General features: G+C 40.9%; 1 protein-coding gene and 1 long non-coding RNA gene across 2 annotated transcripts in view; one reads left to right on the top strand and one right to left on the bottom strand.

Annotated features, from left to right (window-relative positions):
• LOC309661506 (uncharacterized protein) overlaps positions 1-22,774 on the bottom strand; it is a gene marked incomplete at its 5' end in the record, with an annotated part of 243,732 nt that overhangs the window by 136,489 nt on the left and 84,469 nt on the right. The window lies entirely within an intron of this gene.
• On the top strand, positions 3,391-21,178 carry LOC309661916. The gene is made up of 3 exons (XR_014264367.1): positions 3,391-3,716; positions 20,157-20,261; positions 21,106-21,178. It is a non-coding gene; the product is annotated as an uncharacterized lncRNA (long non-coding RNA).

The following is a 22,774-nucleotide window of genomic DNA, read 5'->3' as shown; positions in this document are numbered from 1 at the left end:
TTTTCAGAGTACAAGTCTTTTGCCTCCTTGACTAAGCTTATTCCAAAGTATTTTATTCTTTTTGATAATGTTGTTAATGGAATTGTTTTCTTAATTTTATTTTTGGATTGTTCCTTACTAGTGTATTGAATTGCAACTGATTTTTGTGTATTGATTTTGTATCCCGAAACATTGTTCCCTGATTAGTTCTAACAATTTTGGGGGGGGGGGTGGATCTTTAGGGTTTTCTACATATAAAATCATGTTGTCTGCAGAGATAATTTTACTTCTTACTTTACAATTTGGATGTCTTTCATGCTTAATTTCTGTGGCTAGGACTTCCAGTATTATGTTGAACAGAAGTGACAAAATCTAGCATCCTTGTCTTGTTCCTGATCTTAGAGGAAAAGCTTTCAACCTTCACCAAAAATTATCATGTTCAGCGTGGGTTTTTCATATATGGCTTTTTATTATGTGGAGGTAGTTTCTTCTATTCTTAGTCTCTTGAGTGCTTTTATCATGTAAGTGTGCTGACTTTTGTCAAGTGCTCTTTCTATATCAGTTGAGATGATCCTGTGCTTTTCCCCTTCATTTCATTAATACTGTATATGACATTGCTGGTTTTCTATATATTGAACCACCCTTGCATTCCAGAAATAAATCCCACTTGGTCATGGTGCATAATCCTTTTAATATGCTGCTAAATTGGATTTACCAGTATTTTGTTGAGGATTTTTGCATCATTGTTTATAAGGCATGTTGGTCTACAGTTGTCTCTTCTTGTAGTGTCCATGTGGCTTTGGTATCAGAGAAATGCTGGCCTCAGAATGAGTTAGAGAGTGTTCCTTCTCCTTTAAGTTTTGTAAGAGTTTGAGAGGATTGGTGTTGGTTCTTCTTAGTTCTTCTAAATATTTGGTAGAATTCATCCATGAAGTCATCTGGTCCAAGGCTTTTCTTTGCCAGGAAACTTTTGGTTACCAATTAAATCTCCTTACTAGGTCTATTCAAATTTTCTGTTTCTTTTTGATTTAGTTTTGGTAAGTTATGTGTTTCTAGGAATTCATCCATTTCACCTGGATTATCCAGTTTTTTAGTGTACAGTTCATAGTAATCTCTTATAATCCTTTTATTTCTGTTAAATATGTAGCCATGTCTTTGTCTTTATTTCTGATTTCAATTATTTGAGTCTTCTTTTTTTTATTTTCCTTAGTCAATCTAGCTAAAGATTTGTCAATTTTGTTGATTTTCAGGGAACCAACTCTTGGTTTCATGGATTTTTTTCTATTGTTTTTCTAGTCTCTCTTTGTTTATCTCTGCTCTAATCTTTATTATTTCCTTCCTTCTTTGAGCTTTCAATTTAATTTGTTCTTCTTTTTCTAGTCCCTTAAGGTGTAAGGTTAGGTGGCTGATTGTGATATGTTTCTTCTTTTTCAATGTAAGCTTTTACATTATATTTTCCTCTAAGTACTGCTTTCCCTGCATCCCATGAGTTTTGGTAAGTTGTGCTTTCACTTTCATTTTCATTTCATTGTTTTCTTGATTTCCTTTAGTTCTTTGTTGGTGTATTCCTTTAACCTTTTGAGCATACATAAGATAGTTGTTCTAAAATCTTTTCCCAGTAAGTCCAAAACCTGTTTCTTGAGGTATGGTGTCTGGATATTTATTTTGTTCCTTTGAATGAGCCTAGTTTTACTGTTTCTTTGTATGCCTGGTGATCTTTTGTTGAAAACTGGGCATTTTAAAAAACAGCCACCTCTCCCAGTCTTCTTATACTTGCTCTACACAGGGGAAGACCTTTGTAATCAGCCTAATGTGATGTCTTAGGGTCTTTTCAGGCCTGTGTTGTCTCTGGACCAGTGTGTGTGTTTTTTTTCCCCCAGTTCTCCTATTTATACATCTGCTTTTAAATGTCTTGCTTTTCTAAGAGTCTCACTCTTGCTTACTCTTGGGGCCTTAGCTGTTCTATTGTACTCCTCAATCAGTAATCTCTTGTCCTTGGTGTCTGTGGGTCTGTAGTTACCTTTGCAACCGTTTTTACAAATCATACCCGCTGCTTCCCATGGCTCCCTTATTCTGAGATCTAAGCCATTTTTGTTTGTCTGAACTCTGAGTTAGGTGTCAAAAGACCAATCCTTAGGCAGCCCACAGACAGGTTAGAACATTGCAGATCAGTCTGCTCTCTCTCAGGTTTGCAAAAGGGGGCTGGGGATCTGGCTGCCACTTTCCTCAAGCTGCACTTAAAAGTGACTAAAAAATGCCACAGGTTTCCTACACTTTTAAATGTGACATTTTTTTGATGGTGCGTTCGCTTGGTTGTTGTAGATCTTTGACTCATTTCTATAGTTTGTATAATGCCTTTTTAGTCTGTTTCTGGTTATGTACTTAAATCAAAATAAGAACATATTCTCATCACTGCTGGAAGAAAAGAGTCTTTACTCTGCCAACCTGTCACGTGTGATGGATAAAAGGGCCCTTAGGACTGCACGTGGACACTGTCACTTTTTACAGAGAACCAATTGACCTTGTATAACTGGAGATGCTTCCCCTCAAACACAGCTCTGCTCCCTCTGCTGAGGGTGGTGTCAGTCTCTCCAGATGCTGCTGGAAATGGAACACTGCATGCCTGGACACCCCACAAAAATAAAGGGTACTGACGTGCTCCCAGGCCAATACTTGTTCAGGAAGTGAGAGAAGTACTGTAGATATAAAAACATGCCAGTTTCTAAGGCAGCCTTCACTCCACATAGGAAGTACCTGGCCAGGATTTGATTTGATAAAAAATTAGTATCACAGTTAGAAACCAGACCTGACCCTGAGCTCCTTTAATGACTTCATCTAATGTCTCCCTGTTGACCCACCCAGGCCTTATCTTATCCTGTGTCTGGCTATCTTTGGCTCTGCCGGTCCCCTAAGCCCTTCCCTGCCCCAGGATCTCCTCTCTCTAGGTGCATTTCAGGTGACCTACACTTACCAATTTCTATCAGATGTTTCCTGAGGGCCATCTGGATGTGATCCTAACAACCCGGGCTGAGTGATGCCACTTTGTGGAGTCACTAAATGACACATTTCTGTGGGTCACGTCCTCCCAGCCCAGCGGCCCTAACAAGCACCAGCACGGAAGCTGCTGGCAAACGCTGGGAGGAGCCCTCAGTACTGCAGGGAGCTGCCGGGGGCAGCCTCTCAGGGCCCCACACCCAGGGCTCATCCCAGGAGACACTCCTGAGGAGGGGAAGGCAGGGCTGTGCCCTTGAGGAAGGAGGGACCGCTCACCTCTCTGACCTCGGGCTGGAGAAGGACGAGGGCTCGGGACCGTGGAAGACGGCAGGGAGCTCGCCCTCCTCCCTGAGAGCTCGGTGAGCTGCATCCAGGCGAGGAGGTGAGACCCTGCTCACTGCCCCTTCCTCCGGAATGCAGTCACTGCTACTGAGAACTCTACCCCAGCCCTGATTTCATTGTGGCTGGTTAGAAAAAAGGGAAAACAAACAAAACTAAAACCAAAACCTGACTCTGTACCAGAAGATAAATGAACTTCCATGTGTATGTAGCACCTTTTAAGGATTTGTCTAATTCCAAATGAAATGATCTCTATTTTAACTCATTACTGATTACTAATTTTCTTCATTTCAGATACAGTCTATAACAATAGATTCCCGTCTGTGTTCTGAAGCAAATCCCCCAGCCTCGCCTCCCACCCCTGTGGGGCCTGGGGAGGGGGGAGGCATCTTCCCCCAGAGAAGGTGGGCATATTCCCCCCTCTCCCCCGTGCCTCCCTGGGCACCCCCTTGCCTGGGGACTGCGGTCTCCCTTCCTTACTCTCACACTCAGGGCCCCTCACAGAGTGGCCCTGACCTGACTCCCCAGACTCTTCTCACCATCCTGTTTCCTAAACTTCAGCCAAGTTCCACCCAGCATCCTGCTTGTCGGGAGAGTGTACCGCCTTCTTCCAAGTCCAGGCCTCTGCATGGAGGTTTGCTCTACCAGAAATGCCCCTCCTCTTGTGGCAACAGTTTAAATTCCTCGTTATTAAATTACAAATCTGCAGCCTCCTCCTCCTTGAGCATTGCCTGATTTCCTAGCAAACGTATCTGCTGCAATTCCCTGCAGAATCACGTCAGGTCAGGGGCCACTTGGTGCTAGTTTCGGTTCCTGCATCCCAGCCTGTGCATCCCTGAGCACACAGCTCCGTCTCATTTGTCTCTGCCTTGGGTGTTTCCTCATCAGTTAGTCTCCGTAAACGTTGTGAGTGAAGTATTTTCTACATTTCCAGGTATAAGCAGCTGCCATCTCATAAGGTAACTTTCTTAAAAGAAGTGATTCACGGTGTATAGAGCATATTGTAGTTTAACCAGTGGTGGGGGGCAGGGTTGATACAAGTTTCTTCTCATTATTCCTAATACCAGCTCACCAGAGTGATGCTTAAAGGCAAGGACAGCTATGCTAATTTTTGCAGAATAATTTTTAATTCACAAAAACCATTCATTCTAAGACTGAAAAGTTGTATGTGAGATAAACGTATCGTTAATACATCCACAAGCAAATTTTTACAGCCCTGGGACATTACGATGCCCTTAAATCCTCTTGGAACAGGTTGAAAGTTAAACTGCATTGAGGATTTCTGAATTGCTGATACTATGATATACCATAGTTCTATAGTTCATCTAAATTAATAAAATGAGATTTAAAAATCATATTCAAAATTGAGCAAAAGCCAAACTAACTCTTTTCATATTAATTAAATGATAATAGTGAGAAGTATGATTGTCCCTTTCGTAAAACATACCAAAATTATATGTTAGATTACATTCACTTAGCACAAAATGTCTTTCAAAAATAAACTGTAAGCACTAAACAATCTGAGGGATACACCTGCACAATTTTAGTTGCATATCTGCGTGTACATGACTGACATCCCTGACAGCTTGTAATTCATGTTTTAAAAAATGATTCAGTATTTTAAAAGAATATAGCAGAAGGATAGCTTCTTATGCCTAAATCACCTGTTGTGCAAAGTCCTCACTCTAGTGCATTTTACACAATAGGGTTTTATTAGTCATAAACCATGGCTGACAGTCCTAAGCGCCAGTGTAAATGGGGAGGATGAAAATAAAGATGGGGCCTGAGAAACTGAGCTATTGTGAGCCAAGGTCCGGGAAACAGACTCTCTAATAGCTTATTGGGTGTCTAGGAGCCAACAGAACCTTCTAGATAGTCTGTATAGGAAATCATCTAGCTTTCCCAAACTGCATACATTTGGAATTAAAATTCCATTTGCTGCCAGTATCATTGTAAATGGGGGAGTAAGTCCCCCTTGTAGGGTCTTTAAGGGCCACTGCAATATTTCTGCAGAAGAAATTACAGGGTTTATTATACTCACAGGTCCTAGAGGAGAAGACAGGGCGCACCTCACCATTCAGCAGCCACCTAGCAGGTGGGGAGTCGAGAGAGAGTGAGGACCTTGGGCAAGTCTGGGTGGAGCAGAAACAAGGCTTGAGGAGATTTCATTGTTTCTTGGAATGTCTAGGTCACAGTCGGGGAGGGCAAAAAGGGAATCTTGCGGCAGGAACCAGCCTGGGCACACCCACGCACCTGGTCCCCTGGGTGTTGAGGCAGCAGGAAAATAGGAAATTTAAAACAAAATTTACAATCCAATCATCTTCACTCTTTATTCTCACTTTCAACCTTATTTTCCAAAATATACAATCCTTAGTTCTCCGAAAGTTAGGGAGAGGAAACTGGCTTCCTATTAGTTAACGGTGATGCAACATTGAAACACTGGACATCCTGCTGAGGTTTCCATGGTGTCCGCTGGGCTCTGCAGCACCCAGCTCCTGGAACTTTTCAGACTCCTCAGTGAATTCATTATTGTTTAACAAGAAAAGAACACCCCGTCTTTCTGTTTTTGTTCCTTCTGTCACTGTTTTTATTCTACCTTGCCTCATTCTACAAACCATCGGCCATGGAACTCCTGTATAGTTTTTCATTGTACATAAAACACCAATACATCTTCCATCGTGGAGGTAGTCAGGGCAATCACTGTTACCTCTCTTTTGCGCAGAAAAATGGAGGTTCATGGAGATTAAGAGATGTATACAAAGTTGGAATCACAACAGGTCAGGAACTCTAATTTAGTTCTTTGGACTTAAAAAAATATTGTTTTCTCCACAAATTCATCACTGCCTCACTAAGTTTGTATGTGCAGCAAACATGGACAGAAGGCTCTTAGGTCTGGGCATTCATCACTACCTCCAGGGAGGGAGCCGAGGGGCAGCGGTGCTGAGAGCTCTCACTGCCCTCAATCTCCACCTTTGCTCCCCTGAGCTCAGGTAGGACCCTGTGGGCAACTCATATGGCCCCCCAGGGCTCTCCTAATGGGTCCAACATTGAAGCCAGGACACAGACCCCATGGGGCCTGTAAACTGCCTGCCCATTTGCACAAGGATGACAGGCAGACTCAGTGATAGGACAGGCAGAGCCCACAGAGAAACAGTAAGGAAGTCACCTGCTCCTCTGTGCTTCATTGAACCTTTGAGAGACAGGCACGGAACCGAAAATGCCATCCTTGTATCAGGACACCTACCACACTTATGTCACTTTCAAACACAAAGGCAAAGAGACTTTATGTCACTCAAAAACACCAAGTAAAAGCTTCTTCAAGACAGGAGGTGAACAGAAGAATTCTATCTTTGAATATTCCTACAATATTTGTAGTGAGTATTTAACACGAAAAAGTAGTCCAAGTATTTTTCTTAAAATCACCTCCTATGCAGCTATATAAATCTTTAAGTAAAATAGTCCAGGATAGAAATATAATAGAGACTGCACACATTCATGAATTTATCTGCCTCCTAACAAGCCCAACTTGTGAAGTGTAGAGCATTTTATATGTTAGAGGCATAATTATAAATCGCTAAAATACCCGCTTGATCACACTGCAGTACATTTTCATTGCTTTACTTGAATGCTCACCTAAGATTTTTCTCTGAAATGTACTCAGAGCAGAGACAGTTATACAATGAAAGTGAGAAATTGTAAGAGCATAACACTGTCTTAGAAATAGTCCATGTAGAAACCACTTACCCCAGCACAGTCTTTCCACATGTTTTATGTTCTGTCCACAGAGCCAGCCCATGGCAGCTCATAGTAAGGCGGTCAAAGAGAGTGTTCTGTCCTTTCCCTCTTACCTACTCAGACATCAACATTTTCTCCTGCTCTTTCTGTGTCAGCTGCTCTCAGGTGAAAATAAAGGAGGTGAAAATGTGAGCTTTCCTAGGAAAGCTCTGCCTCTGTCTCCCATCCTCTTCAGAGCCTTACACGGCGCCTGCTGGCAATTGTGGTTCAAGTAATATTGTTGGATGAATAAACGGATGAGAGACCCTGACTTGAAAGATTCACTTTGTTGTACAACAGAAACTAACACAGTATTGTGAAGCAATTATACTCCAATAAAGATCTATTTTAAAAAATAATTAATTAATTAATTTTTTAAAAAAAAGAATGCCACAAAGGGTAGTTCCATTTCAGAAAGACACTTCTTAAGATTGAAAAGTCTTTGAGATTCACAGTAAATCAATATTTCAATGCCATGGTGCCCCCTTAGACACTATGGGGAAGACTAGAAGGGATATTTTGAAAGACACTGCTATTTCTAGTATATTTCAAATCGTACCTCATGGTTTGCCCAGTGATTATAAATTTGATGCTGTTCATCATATAGTCCTTCTGTATAGTGAGGCGAGCGGGGGCTACTCTTCGTTGCAGTGCGCGGGCTTCTCATTGCGGTGGCTTTCTCATGTTGCAGAGCTTGCGGTCTCTAGAGCACAGGCTCAGTAGTTGTGGCGCACGGGCTTAGTTGCTCTGCAGCACATGGGATCTTCGTGGATCAGGGCTCAAACCCGTGTCCCCTGCATTGGCAGGCGGACTCCTAACCACTGCGCCACCAGGGGAGTCCCTGTAGTTTGTCTTCTATAGACGTTTATTCATCTGTAGTAGCCTGTAGTAGTCAGGTGTTAAGTAAGTTTAAAGCATTAATTCTGCTATCTTGCTTTTTTAGCATTTTTGTGAATGAGATAAATCTTTGCTTTTACTTATTTGTAAAGAGTATATTATATTATATTACATTCTATATTTGCATTTCTGAAATTTTTATAGCTAAGACATGATAAAAACATGGGAAGATCTGCTAAACTAAAATGGGGAATTTTCTTCTAAAACTTCGATCTAATGTCTGTGAAATAATCCAGAAGAGAAGTAATAACAAGCAGTTTTCTTTATAAACCAGGGAACATCAGTGAACTCTTCCTTGCATTTCAACCAGTCAGACTGATTGAATTCATATTTAGGTGAGAGTGATTACGCTGTCGAGACAATTAAGTGAGGTGATCTAAGCCAAGTGCTTGGCTCAGGGCGTCATTTATGGGAAGCTCTCCACAAACACACAACATCATTATCATTATTATTTCATGAATAATTTGATAATGTATTTGCTCCTGGCTTGGATTCTTCTCTCTTGGATACTTTTGCTAGCACAAAATTTTTTTTCAATTATTGTAAATTTCACTAAATTTTGGAAACTGCTGATGTTTTGTTGCCTAATGGTAAAATACCATCGGATTCTGATTTGAAATGGTACATAGAAAAACTCCTCTCTCATGCAGTTAAGAAGTGATTAGTTAGCAGTGTGCAAAACATTCAGGTAGAAATAGTGCCTCCAGGAGTCTCTATTTCAGAATTCCCCAGATAAGGGTAAACTCCCTGCTCCCTCATGTAAACCGACATGTTCATGTTATTGTAGCATGGTCTGTCATCCCGTTGGTTTGGAAGGAAACTAGGATGGTAGAAAGAAACATGCAGAAAGATGCAGTCCCACTTAAGTAGAACCTGTTTTTAAAAAGTGACCCTGTGATACTAGCCCATTAAAAGCTCCCTTAGGAACCTCTGACATCCCCAGGGTCAAACGTGCATCATTCAGTGGCTGTTTCATTATCTCAGTCCAGTGGGTGTCATCCTAGGCACAAGCTCCACCATCACCTTTATTTTTGTTCTTCACTCTGCCCAGATCAGAAGCTGCAAGTTGTTAGGGAACCAAAAGTGCAGCCCCACTAGAAATGGGTAAAAAAAAAACCCCAAATGTTTGTTTAGATGATATTATCTATCAGAGCTGGAGAGACACGAAGCCAATCATGAGAGAAGAGTCTCTGCTGTATATTAATGTGAACTTTTCTGGAACAACATGCTCTCTTTAGCTTTTCCACATGTCTATAATCACTAAGGGCTTGTCTAGCTACATGAAAAAAACAAAACCAAAAGCCCCACAACTGCCTAGAAGCTTATCAATATCAGAAGGGTACATCATTTTAAGTCCATTCAGTATAACACCATGCAGCTGTTAAAAAAGAATGAGCAACACTGAGATGTTCTGACATGGAAAGATCTATAAGACTTGAGTGGTTTAAATGGAAACAGGAGGTTGGAGAATAATTTGCAAAATATGATTCCATTTCTCTTAAAATGCATGAAGACAGCTCATGAGTGTTTGCACAGATTAAAAATAGGTATGACTATGATGGTAAAGGACTAGAAACACATCCACTGATGGTGACCCCTGGGAAGAGGGTGGGCAGGTGGGTAAGAGATGATTTACATGTTTTATTCTGTACACTTAGTCTTGGAATATTTTATAAGAATGCGTTGATGTCTATAAAGTAAATAATAATAAGAGCAGATACTTAGCACTTACTATGTGCCTGGCACTGTTCCTCAAAGCATGCTTCTGAAGTGAGTACTGTAATCATTTTACAGATGGAAAAACCGGGACACAAATGGGCTGAGAAAATTGTCCAAGACCCCCCATTTAGTGATTTAGTGATTGACAGTGAGGTAAACAAATTTATTCTATAGCATAAAGAGGGTTGGATCACATGAGCTCTAAGATCGCTCTTATTTTTTTTAAACGTTTGTTGTTGTTCTATTTTATTTTTGGCTGTGTTGGGTCTTTGTTGCCACGCATGGGCTTTCTTTAGTTGCACCCAGCGGGGACTACTCCTCGTTGCAATGCACGGGCTTCTCATTGCAGTGGCTTCTCTTGTTGCGGAGCACGGGCTCTAGGCATGTGGGCTTCAGTAGTTGTGGCCCACAGGCTCAGTAGCTGTGGCCCACGGGCTTAGTTGCTCTGCGGCATGTGGGATCTTCCCGGACCAGGGCTCGAACCCGTGTCCCCTGCCTTGACAGGCGGATTCTTAACCACTGCACCACCAGGGAAGCCCTCTAAGATCTCTTGAGTGATCATGTCTCAAAGGGCTAAGAGGCTGGGCCATGGATTCAGATGTCCCTTGTAATAATCCAGCTCTGAAACTGGCTAGTTGTTCACCGGGGGCAGGTAACTGAGTCCTTCTGAGCCAGTTTCCTTATCTGTACAAGGTAGAGTAGGCACTGCCTCACAGCATTACAAGTGAGGACATATAGGGAGGAATGCCTAGAGACCCAGTTGGACCCTCAGAGTTGGTATGGAGATTATTTTAAGCTCAAAACATTTGGGAATCAACAGATGCAGAAAGAGCTTTCCTTATTTGACGAAAAGCAGACATTTCTGAGAAATGAGGCTTCTATGATTCCCTCTTCAAGACAGGTCTACTCCCAGGAGAGAAATCAAGAGTAAACCTACCACAAATCCCCTCTCTGGGGAGATTCGCATAGAAGAAGGAAAGACCCCTTGAACGTGCAGACACAAAATAATCACAAAATTACTTATCGTTCATTTATTCTTCTAAAAGAATAGAAGTCCTTTCTTCCACTTTCCTTTTCTCTGCTAAGTTAGATATATAAACCTCTAACTTTAAACATTTAGTGAGATAGTTACTTCTCTTGTTAGCTCCCATATATATGAATAAACTTCTTCTCCTGTTAAACTATCTTTTGTCATTTTAATTTGCAGGCCTCTAATTACTAAACCTAATAGGGCAGAAGAAAAGTCTGCTTCCTGACACTAGCAATTGGTTGGTGAATGATACCATCATTGCCTGTGACTCTGAAATCGCAAGATCATAGATTAATCTGCATATCTAAAGAGTCCAACCTGTACTCTGAGGTTAAAAATAAGATCATCAAAGCATACTGAAGTATGGATATAAACATTTTGAAATGATAAAGACCTGGCTGTACACATAACATGTTTCTTCAATTCTGTTAAATTTTATGTAGGTGGAAATTTTACTGCAGAAACAAACTCAAAGACTGAAATTACATGAATAGAATATGGTGTAGCAAAATTTAGAGCTGAGCAAATGTGACATATAGTTAACGAGATGCATGCTTTTTATTATGTCACATTTTAATTAAAAATGAATGGTAATCAGTTCACAATAGTGACTTCAGTTGATCCTGCTTCTACATGGTTAAAGCAAAAATAAGCTCCTGATCTGCTCTTCAGAAGATTAACGATGGCCATGGTAGATCTTTTTCTCTTTCCCTTTTGGAAGAGAAAAGGGGAGGGTGTCCCCAGGTGACAGGGACTGGAGTCTTGTGGGCCCAGCACACTTCCCTGTTGGGAAGAGGAAGGAGGAAGTATTTGCTTACGTTTCCCCCAGTGCCTGGAACCTAAGCTGCAGCTTCCCTAGAACATTGTTAATGATGAGAAGGATCTCATGGCAGAGGGATGGTGGCCACCGTGCCTAAACCAGGAACCTGATGCCTTCCCTGTCTTAGATTGTGGAGTTTCCTACCAGAAAATCTGAAAAGAAAGGATTTATGGGAAGCAGTAAATGCAGAAGTAAAAGACAATTTTTTTTAAGCAGATATTCATTTTTAATTATTTATTTATTTATTTATTTATTTTTGGCTGTGTTGGGTCTTCGTTTCCGTGCGAGGGCTTTCTCCAGTTGCGGTGAGCCGGGGCCACTCTTCATCGCGGTGCGCGGGCCTCTCACCATCGCGGCCTCTCTTGTTGAGGAGCACAGGCTCCAGACGCGCAGGCTCAGTAGTTGTGGCTCACGGGCCTAGTTGCTCCGCGGCATGTGGGATCTTCCCAGACCAGGGCTGGAACCCGTGTCCCCTGCATCGACAGGCAGACTCTCCACCACTGCGCCACCAGGAAAGCCCAGACAATTTTAATAAGCCATAAAAATGGTTAAGTTGGTGCTGGGTTGGAAAGAGTGGCTTCTGTGTTCCTTAAGCTTTTCTGTACTATTTGAATTTTCTAGCCAAGTGTGCCTATGTCTATTATTTATTTTTTAGGTCACCAGGGATTTTCTGACTAGTGAGACCACAGACTACATTTTTTTTCATTGTTATTTTCTATCAAAAAACAATGCAATACATACCATTTTTAAAAAGGAAACAAAGAAGAATTTCTAATCATGCATCAATAAAAAACAAAAGAGCACAAACATACATATATATTTTAACATATTGAGCAGATCAATATGTTAAAATATATAAATGTTTGCATAGTGACCTGAAATAAATAGATTATTTAGTCATAGACCTTTTCATATGCATTCTATAGTAAGTCTTCTGAGAGATGAACTTTAATCTTTCCATCCAGAACTTTGGAGTATCTGAGATTTTGCCCTATTTGCAACAAGTTAAGCTGCCGTTTTCCATGGATGCAGGTAGAAGACAGAAGACTTATGGGTCAGAAACAAAGGACTCTATTACTTACTTGGTTACTCATAAACCACTGCAGCCAGCATGGGCATCCGAATATTTGCCTTGGTTCTCCTTGACCCTGAGTCACACAGGGGCTGTGTGGCTAGGCCCAGATGGATGCCTGCACACACAGTGGGTTATAATACAAGAGTTCAGGGAATCAGAATCTTTTGGGAGGTAAGCATGCTTGCCCTTACCTCTGGAAGAAGACATTATCTTACAAGGCTGTTTTCTATATAAACATCCTTGGAAAGATAGCTGAGCATAAAGGGCTGTCGGTGCTTCTGTTTGTAAGATGTGCAGAAATGTGAGAAGCCCATGGAGAATTGTCTTACCTCTGCTCTGACTAACACACAGCCTTTTACTTTTCTTATGAAATGGCAATTATATGTTGCAAAGGACTTATTTGACATTTACTTAAACTTAGTTTTCAAATATATATTTCTTTGTCCTATTCTAAGATTAACTTCTCTTGTGTAAGAGTTAATTTTGAAATTACAGTGTGAACCGTATGACCTTAATCATTTTGGTTTAACAGTATTGCTAACTCAAATTTAAAAAGCATCTCTATTTTGTCACTAAAACTACCAAAAGAGCTTTAAATACACAATTAGTTTAAAAACAGCTGTTTGATCTTGACATATTTTTTTTAAAGAGCTTTTTCATATGGACCATTTTTAAAGTCTTTATTGAACTTGTTACAATATTGCTTCTGTTTTATGTTTTGCTTTTCTGGCCCTGAGGCATGTGGGATCTTAGCTCCCTGACCAGGGATCAAACCTGCACCCCCTTCATTGGAAAGCAAAGTCTTAATCACTGGACCACCGGGGAAGTCCCAATCTTGACATATTTTTAAACATATTTGGCTAAATCCTATGTAAGTTAACACTTCCTCTGAAATCGAAATTGTGACAAACACTGTAAGAGAGCTACTATTTTTTGCATAAATGAGAGCAAAATCTTGTGGTAGTAAGTATGTTTCCCTTACAAACACAGTGTAGGATAAATCTAAATATTCTGATTTGAGAAGAAAATTTTGAATGGAGGAATTTTTCATTCCACTGTTGCAGGATTGTCTACTTTTCCCTAATATTAAAATGGACAGTTAGCCTCTTGAAAGAGGTTAAAAATCCATACGGAATGTCTCAGAAGGGTTTAGTTGTTCAGTGGCTTTCACTCTTCCTCACAAATTATTTAAAAATGGAATTTTTGTTCAAGATGTCTACCATTAGCGTGAAATTTATTTTCCAGTTTTATTGAGACGTAATTGACACATGACACTGTGTAAGTTTAAAGTGTACAACAGAATGATCTGATGTATGTATATATTGTGAAATGATTACCACAATAAGCTTAGTTAACAAACATCACTTCACATTGTTACACATTCTTTTTCTTGTGATGACAAGTGTGAAGTTTGATGCTTACCTGGTTCTCTTCTTTTGGACTTTGGCAAATCTAAGAATTAATCCTACCACACATAGCCTATACTAGTCTACCCAAATCTAACAGTTAGTACAGACATTAACACATTTATTTGTTTGTATGTTTTATTGAGCGCAAGATAATCATCTCATTCTCAGAAGCAATGAAATCACCGAAAGAGCCAAATCTTGAGAAAGCCTCGTAGAGTTGCCCTGTTACTAGATAAAGCGCTTGGAATATATAAGTATGTTGTGTCACGCGTCTTCCTGTGACCTGTGATTGTTACTTGAAAGTGTGGAAATGCAGAACAGATCTCCTGTTATTATGAAAGGCCCATCTGTGACAGGTGGAAAGGAGGACGCTATGTTAAGAGCTTGTTCTGTGCAGTTCTCATGGAGGTGACTTGTGTCCTATAGGGAATGTCTCCAGGCTGCATTCCACTCTGGGTTCTTTGCCTCTGGCAGTTCTCCGTGATCACTCCTGTATTGGGGTCCCCCACGCCACTCCCAGGCTCCATGAGTCACTGGAAGGACTCATAGGAATCAGCCTAGGGTTATATTCACAGCTGTGATTTCTTACAGCAGAAGGACACAAAGTACAGTCAACAAAGGAAAAGGCAAGTGGACCAAAGTCTGGAGGAAACCAGAGGCAAGTTCCCTCGAGTCCTCTGCCAGTGGAACCACACAGGACACGCTTAAGTCCTCCAGCGATGAGGACAACATGTGTGAAATGTTGCCAACCAGGGAAGTTTAGCCTCAGCCTAGGAGCCCAGGCTTTTATGGGGGATGGTCATGTAGGCACCCTCTCCCTGGTACATATCAAAATCCCAGATTCCAGAAGGAAAGCAAGTGTTCAGCACCAACCACATTGTTTGCATAAACATCTTAGGCAGCAGTGAGCCACTCTTATCAATTCTGGGAGTGGTGAAAGCCCTCCCAAAATTCAGGTGCCTAGACACCAGCAAGCCTTTCTCAGGATGGTGACTCAGGCCTGCGATGTTATCACTCTTATCTCTTTTGGTTCTGATTTTTTTTCTTCCTTTCCTTCAGTCTTTCTTACCTTCAATCTTATATTCTATTATTTTAATAAGATGATCTGATTTAACACCCTTAGTTTCTTACATGACAGTACCAGCATGGTCCTGCGCTAAGGTGGACAGAACACACCAAGTCCTTCTGAAGCTCTGGAGGCTCTGCTCCTGAGGAGGGCACGACCAAGGCCCTTCATTCATTACCTAAGAAATGGTCATTCCCTAGTAAGGCGCTTAATCTGTCACATTTCAAAAATAAGTGATGCCACATTTCAAAAATAAGGACTCAGGGTGATTTCCCTGAGTCCTTAAGAGCGATGGCTCATAGAGGACACCTCTGGACTGGCCCTCTCTATAGGAGAGAACAAGGAGCCTGCGCTAGAAAGAATGGAAAGGCCTAGAAATGACCAATTGGCCCTGAAAATTGAGTCAGTGGACAAGTGTCTGTTAGGCACGGACGGTGTGGAATGTGGTTAAGGATGGTCTGAGTTAGCTAGGAGGTACCATCGTGGTCCTTCTCAGACACAAACTCTTCCGGGAATTCAACTGGCAGACACAATTAAACTTGAAAACTTCCTGAATTTCAACAATGCCACCGAGTGCCTTCTGCTTGCCAGAACTAGACTGGTCAGTGATGGTCTGAGGAGAAACTTAAACTACTTTGGAAATAAGGCAGACTTAGAGAGTGGTAGCGAACATGGCACCCACCCAGCATACAAACCTTGTGAGACCCTGAGGGTCATGAGTATAACGGATTGTGGCTGAGCCGGAAGGGACTCACCGATCCAAGTCACTCAGCAAGGCCACCACAGGCCAATTCAGAAGCTAAGAGTATTATTTTCCTCGGGCTGCAGTAACAAAATGCCACATTCAGACGGTTAAACAACAGAAATTTATTTTCTCACAGTTCTGGTAGCTGGAAGTCCCAGATCGAGGTGTTGGCAGGGTTGGTTTCTTCTGAGGCCTCTCTCCCTGGCTGACAGATGACTGTCTTCTTGCTGTGTCCTCACATGGTCTTTCCTCCGTGTGCACACTTCCCTGGTGCTTCTCTGTGTCCAGATTTCCTCTTCTAGTAAGGACGCCAGTCAGATTGGATTAGGACCCACCCTAATGGCCTCCTTTTACCTTAATCACCTCTTTAAAGACCCTTTCTCCAAATACAGTCACATTCTGAGGTACTGGGGGTTAGGGCTTCAACATAACAGTAGGTTAAAGGAATTCCCTACCATTTGAAGTAGTTTAATGTTGAACTAAACACATATTGGTATCACTTTAAGTCAATGGAACTTCTTAATGAGAAATCTTCCTAAATTTTGTACAAATGACCCAATTTGCATATTACTATTTTCAACATATACAGGAGGCCACTGGGTTAGTGCTATTCTCCCAGTAGTCCTAAAACAGTCTAGACTCACAGTTAAATACTTTAATTCCTTTAATTTCATTAATTTATTTAATTCCTTGAAGCTGCTAATAGAATATGCCCACTACCCAGCACTCCTTTGAGGCATTCCTTAATAACACTAAGCATACTTCATTTTCTTCTTTTGTGTTACTCTTGAAGTTTAGAAGCCAATTCATTTGTCAGAACTAAATTTGTGCCATGTATCAAATAACATACTTTTATTTGCAGTGTTCTAGTATTGTATTCAACAGCCATATATTGATTTTGAGACAGGCTGGGACCTGGGACCCTTTGCTGGGACCTGGGGCCCTTTGCTGCAGTGTTGCAGTGCTTGCACCTCGACACACCTCTCCTCGAGCAACAAAATAACAAAGAAACTGTATGGGACTAAAAATAACGACGTGCATGCCCAGTTGGGGCAAATTCTGGACAAAAGATACAAAGAGACCAAAAAACCCAACTGCCACTTTTGAAGATCCCAGAGCAAAAGCAGGGTACTGCACGTGCCGCCTGCACACAACACCACCTAAGCGGTGGGCAAACCACCTAAGCCACCCTTCTGGCCCGACCCCTGGACACACCCCTGCCCTCACGCCATATAACAGGGGTCCCCAACCCCCAGGCCACAGCCTGGTAGGAAGCAGGAGGTGAGTGGCAGGGGAGAGAGTAAAGCTTCATCTCCTGCTCTCCATCGCTCACATTACTGCCTGAAACATCCCCCCACCCCACCCCCTGCCGGTCCGTGGAAAAATGGTCTTCCATGAAACCGGTCCCTGGTGCCAAAAAGGTTTGGGGACCACTGCCATATAAGCAGCAAGCTCGCCCCCGCTTAGGGAGCACGCAAGCAAAGGAACCTGTTGTTTGTTCTCGCTCCCCCCTGCTGCAGCAGGGGCCCCAATAAAGCCTTGCCTGAATTTCTTGTCTGGCCTTTGATCAATTTTTATTGTTTAAGGACGCCAAGAACCCTGGTCGGTAACAATTTCAAAATACGGTCTTGATGTCACTGGAAGTAATTTTTTTCTGACTTTTTCTCTGTTTTCAACATCTTTGCCAGCAAAAGATATGTTCCCAGATGTCTTCTAAAATGTTTTCTTCCTGATCATTTAGAAAGATTGGGAACGAAAGAGTATTGAGAAACTTGAGCTGTACTTTTGCTGCACAGGAAGGGTGAGCTGTGTTCCATCCTAGATTAATAATATTTCAAGCAGGAGGGAAAAAAAAAAAGTAAAAGCCTATAACTTTAGCAATGTGTTTGAAAAATACTTGATTTCAATAATATTTCTATCATGCTTACGTTGCAGCTGTCTAAACAATACAGATAACAAAAGCATGTCAATTAAAAGCAGCATTTAGGACCCAGTTTCACAGATCTGCATTGGCCCTGGGGTTCGGATTATTTCAGGGCCAGGCGCTGTGAGTTCCTGTGTGGTGTAGTTGTGCTCAGCCATGGGGCAGGTGGGTTCCCTCTTGCTGTAGGAGAAGGTGGTGGGACACACGGAGATGGTTATCTCTTTCTGCTTTTGACTCTCCTGACTTGTTTCCACCAAGAGGCCATAAACCCAAACTGGAAATACTGATTAAGTGCATACTTTTTCCAACACATTGACCACAACTTGAGATTTTCATGGCGGAATATATTACCTAAATGTCTGGAAAGCAAATATTTTAAGTGCACTTTAGGTAGATGTTTGCTTACTTTAATCAAGCAGAAGGAGAGATTATTCTTTTCCCTTCTGGAACGTGTTGAGGTAAACTTATCTACAGAAGGGAAAACTTTAGAGTTCACCTGGTACAAAGCACCCGCATCCGGATAAACTAAGGTTGTTACCGAGTCCAAGCTCGCTGTGCTTGCCCCACGACAGGCCAATAAATCAGAGATGACGCATTGAGGGAAAGAATACGACTTTATTCGGAAAGCCAGCAGACCGAGAAGACGGCAGACTAAAGTCTCAAAATAACCATCTTATCGGGGTTTGGATGCCAGTTTCTTCTATAGCACAGAGATGGGGAGGAGATGAGGAGGTAAAGTAAAAGGGCCATAAGTTTTGCGAATATCCCCTGGAATGGCCAGCCTCAGGGAGGGGATGTGTTAATTTCTTTTTAATTGCAGCCATCCACAGGTGGACAGAGTCCGTATGTTTCTCTGAACAAAGGCACTTTGGATTAACATTCAGACAGAGGAACAGGGTTCCCAGAGGCAGGCCATTATGTATCCTTTTAGTGAACAAAAGCAGCGGAAGGCAAAGGTTAAAGTAAAAGAAACAGATCCACCGTGTAGTCAGATTTGGTTCTTCCCTGTAACAAGGTCTCAAAGAGTGAGTGACTCCCTCCAGGTCACATATAATAATAATATATAAAACAATAAAAATTATTCTGGTAGAGAAAAGAATGCAGAACTCTAGCCACTCTAACTCCTTCGTTAAAAAATGAGATTTATTTGCAGGATAAGAATGATGCTGCTGTTAAAAACAATAATAGAAATAGCAAGTTTGAAAACTTTCACGTGGACCTATTCAGGTGCTTAATTGGCATTTAAGGCCTTCTAAGTATCTGTACTAGCCTCCTTCAGGTCAGCCTGTGTTGCTGGGAAACTGCTTTTCTCACTACTCTCTGGACAAAACTCTGGGTCTAGTTTCCATTATTCCGTGGAGTGTTTTTAGATCCCACCCGTTGTTAAACACACACACTTTTGTTATTAATACAAGAACAGATTTTTCAGAGTTTTTTCTTTGTCTTTTATTGTTAAAATTTTTTTAATTGAGGTATAATTGATGTAACATTACATTGGTCGCAGGTGTACAATGTCATGATTTGATGTTTGTATATGTTGCAGAGTGATCACCGCAATAAGTCCACTTAACATCCACCACCTCACATAGTTACAGCACTTTTTTTCTTGTGATGAGAATTTTGAAGAGCCACTCTTCTAGCTACCTTTAAATATGCAATACAGTATTATTAACGTACATAGTCACCATGCTGTGAAAGTTCCATCCCCATGACTTACTCATTTTATAACTGGAAGTTTGTACCTTTTAACCTCCCTCACCCATTTGGCTCACTCATCCCCTGCCTCAGGCAGCCACCAGTCTGTTCTCTATCTGTGAGCTTGACATTTTTTTGTTTTTTAAGGTCCCATATATGTGAGATTATATGGTATTTATCTTTTTCTGTCTGGCTTATTTCACTTAGCATAGTGCCCTAAAGGTCCATCCATGATGTTGCAAACAGCAAGGTTTCATTCTTTTTTATGACTGAATAATCAAAAACAGATTTTGTATTGGTTCTTTAGTAGATGCCAGCTTCTGATATCAGCCTTTAGGTGAAATTCTTGTTAATCTTTTTATGTGTGATTTTATGAGTCAGAATTCAGAAGACCATTTGGATTTGCTATTGTAGGCAGATGTTGAAAATTCAGGTTTTTAATAGAATCTTGTACTGTTTTGTAGATTTTACTTTTTGGATTTGATTCTCAAAAAGAAATCTTAACCTGTAAAATGTTTCTTACTTCCTTTTCTTACCAGGAAGAGATATTAGGAATCATCTAGGAAACAAATGTAGCAGTTTTATGCAATTTAAGCAATAAAAATGAGTTTCAAAATCCTCCTTTACTACCAGTAAAGCTTGAATTTTGTACTTCAATATAATATTTTCCCCCTTCCCCTTTTACCCAAGATTTACCCGCCTATTAATGTGCTGCCCTCGTTGTCTCGGTGAATGAAGTGGGCTATTGGAGAAGGTATGACCAGAAAGGATCATGCCGATGTATCTAACCAGCTGGTACGTATGTTTTCTCCAGGATTGTGTTTAAAGAAATGAATACTTTCTCAGTTCATTCTGCTGTCTTATACCTCTTGTCTTTCTTCCATATCACTTTTCTTCTCCCCCCATCAAAGTAGAATTTTAATATAGAATATATAATACAGAAGACTGGAATACAGAAACATTCATTAGAGCCAAACAGTCTTTTTCATAAGGATAACTGCTCATGACAAAGATTAAAGATCACATGCTTGAAACCCACCTCTAATGCTGTATGAGGTAGTTTTTAAATAAAAAAGGCATAAGACGATTAAGTTTTTAGTAGTAACCTTTATTATAGAGTATTTCTGAAAGACTATTCTAACTAATTTTTTGTTTAACATATTAGGCAATCACCAGAACGCTAAGGGATACAGCTGTGTATATTCTATGAAATCCTTGGTTTCTATAGTCCTGAGATTGTATACCAAGCATAATTAAAGAAAAATACATTTGACCTTAAAGTAGAAATGATAAATAAACCTACTGATAACACAGATATTTTTTTTTGAATAGAATTTAGAGATGGATTTCTCCTATTGTGTAAGTTGTGATTTTTAAATGCTCTACAAAATGGAAGCTCATTGATATATTGAGGGAGTGTATTTTTTGTAGAGTGTTAGTAATGTCTATGTATTGCATGCCTGAAGACTCCTTTCTTAGTGAGACTACTGTATAATAAAGTCTTTCCAGTACTTGCATATGTGAATTATGTTTGGAAATAATGTGAAATACTGTGAAGATAGCTACAGCAATACACTTATATAGCCCAGAGTACCGTTACCATTTATAAAGGTTCATGTAAACCTTCTTTTCTCTTTAGTATGCGTGCTATGCTATTGGTAAGGATGTGCAGGCCATGAAAGCCGTAGTTGGAGAAGAAGCCCTTACCTCAGATGATCTGCTTTACTTGGAATTTCTGCAGAAGTTTGAGAGGAACTTCATTGCTCAGGGTAAGATTACTATTTTCCTATGAATAGAAACCGCATCATATGTAGTTTTGAGGACTTCTTTCCTAGTCTGAGAGAATTTACATTGGTCTCCATACAGTTTTCCTTCTGATGAGAGAAGAGGTTCTTCCAGCCGCCTGCCATGTCTTTGTTCTTAGCCCTCTGGTTCCTTCCCCTCTACCTTCGATGTCTTTATCCCTTTATTTAGCTCCTGTCTTATTTTTTATCTTCCTTACAACCGGCCTTCTGCTCTCCTACCTCCATTGCCGCTTCTCCTCCCTCTTAACCTCTCTGCAATGCTCTCCCCTGGCTTTGGGGGTTTTGGACTTTCCCAGTCCATCTGTTTTCATCCTCCTGATTTCTTATCTTCCTGCTTCTTAATTGTTAATGTTCCCAAAGGCTTAATTACCTGTTCTTTCTGCGCTTTTTTTCCCCTATGCTGACGACTAACTTCCTGTGTATGAGCCTTTACCCTCTTGCTGAAGCTCTAATCCCACATCTCCAGCTAGGAAGCCTGTGTTTATGCCACCATCCTCTCTGGCTCAGCGTGGTGAGAGCCAGAGTATTTTCCCAACTGACCACCTGCCTAGCAATTCCTTTTTCAATTTCTGTCTACCTCTGGCATGACCATTACCCTAGTTAGCCCAAGCTCAGGAATTGGGCATTCTTAAGCCTCTTCATGTATTCTCCAGTCATCAAATATTTGCTAATTTGCATTGTTCTCCTTTGAAACATCTTATCCTGTTCTCTTTTCATTCCTATTAAAAAAACTTAGGCCAGTGTTTCTCAAAGTTGAATATGCTTTTGAATCTACCAGGGATCCTGTTGAAGTGCAGATTCTGATTCGGTAGGTGTGGGTGGGGCCAGAGAGCCTGTATTTTGACAAGTTCCTGGGTGACGTTGAAGCTGCTGATCTCTGACCACTCTTTGTGTCCCAAGACCTAGTCCAGACCTTTGTCCCATCATCCTTGACCGTTAGTGCCAGCATCTTCACCAGTCTCCCTGACTCTCTATGTGCCATTGCCGGGGTAAATTTAGTATTAATTTTATTGATTGTCCTTCTGTTAAAAAGTCTATAATGGTTTTTATTACATAGCATGTGTAGGGCTTTCAAGCTGTTTTGTTTGGTCTCTTCCCTGCCACCCCTGCTAATGCTGGTAAACTCTATTTTTGACCTCAGTGATACTTACAAACGATGTGTTTGTTTATTTTGGAATAATGCATCAGCTGCACACTTAGGATTTGTGCACTTTTCTATTTGTGTGATACATTTTTTAAGTAACATTAAAATCCCCAGAACATATGATTGTTGGATTTTCTAAAAAAAAAAAAAAATTTATGCAGAACCTTAATATCTTAAAAAGATAAAAATTATTCGGGTAGAGAAAAGAATGCAGAACTCTAGCCACTCTAACTCCTTCGTTAAAAAATGAGATTTATTTGCAGGATAAGAATGATGCTGCTATTAAAAATAATAATAGCAATAGCAAGTTTGAAAACTTTCACATGGACCTATTCAGGTGCTTAATTGGCATTTAAGGC

The sequence above is a fragment of the Balaenoptera physalus genome (genome assembly GCF_965194825.1).
Source record: "Balaenoptera physalus genome assembly, chromosome: 5".
Taxonomy (NCBI): Eukaryota; Metazoa; Chordata; class Mammalia; order Artiodactyla; family Balaenopteridae; genus Balaenoptera; species Balaenoptera physalus.
This window is presented reverse-complemented; position numbering and strand designations above follow the sequence as displayed.